Source organism: Thamnophis sirtalis, unplaced genomic scaffold (genome assembly GCF_051295495.1).
Source record: "Thamnophis sirtalis isolate CommonGarterSnake01/CBP01778 unplaced genomic scaffold, rThaSir2_p1.2 scaffold_6, whole genome shotgun sequence".
NCBI classification, from domain to species: Eukaryota; Metazoa; Chordata; class Lepidosauria; order Squamata; family Natricidae; genus Thamnophis; species Thamnophis sirtalis.
The window spans coordinates 112,529,224-112,530,500 of NW_028261386.1; positions in this window are offsets into that span (position 1 = coordinate 112,529,224).

Here is a 1,277-nt window from a genome sequence, read left to right on the forward strand (position 1 = left end):
CCAATAAGTTCATAACTTTGTTAAAATATGAAATACTTTATGCATTGCATGTCATCCTTGCACAAGTTTCAGGAACAATACAGAGGAGATGAGCATAGCAGAAATAAAAATAGTGCTCCAGTAAGGGTATTCCAAAAAGAAATCAAATATAGAATTTTAGATCCAAAATAACTAATAACTAAAAAAAGAGCACACTTTTCCTTTTAATGGGAATTATTTTCTTTTCAGGTAGTTACTGAAGGTATACAAAGTAGGCAATAAGTTTAACTATACTAGAAGAAACAAATTGCACAATAATTTCCATGCCTAGAAAAAGAGAAAAGGCTAACACTGTTATTCAAAAGATTATAAAGGCTAACACTGTTATTCAAAAGATTATTCCTAATCTCCATTCATCACTTGAGCCAGAAGCAAGTTTGTGTGCTGCAGGAATGTGATGTGAATGAATGTGAATGTGATGAATCATTCAGATAGAGGATAGTTTAAATTATTCATCCTTCAATAGTGTTGAATATATGTATCTAAAAGGAGAATTTAAGGGGTAAATGGTGATAGGCTGTTGTTCAGTCTTCTTCAGAGTGGACAAGGCTTATTTTGAGAGTAAGACATAATTTACTGCAAAAGAGTGATTATTTTCACTGCACAATGCAAATAGCTTTAGGAATATAATTCTAATGGTTGGGTTGGCAATATATAAATCATATAACAATGTTTGTACCTGTTTCTTTAAATCATACTGTAAAATGTGATTGGTTGCTGTTTTCCTCAATTGGCCATAAGAGGGAGCCAGAATGACTGTTAGCTCTCTCTCTCTCTGTTGGTTAGATGCTGGGCTGATCTGATCTGAGTCCCGTGAGCTATTGTAAGCTTTGCAACTGCTAGCAAACTTAGAGTACTAAAATGATTATATCATACTGGACAATGTTATTCGGATTATCCCTTAACTGAAAGACATTGATGACTGACTGTCTTATCTGTGTATGACTTGGACTATTTGATGGACTCTGATACCTCTATTTCCATGAAAGTAAAAGCCTATTTAAACTGCAGTGTCTCTGTATGCTGATTTGTGTGTTCTCCAACATAACTCTCACAACGCTTCTCTGAATGTACTTGCTCTCCCAACAGGAAGCTTACCTAACAATTTTGTTTTCAGATAGTTACTAAAGGTATACAGAGTAGGCAAAAAGTTTAACTATACTAGAAGAAACAAATTACACAATAATTTCCATGCCTAGAAAAAGAGAAAAGGCTAACACTGTTATTCAGAAGATTAT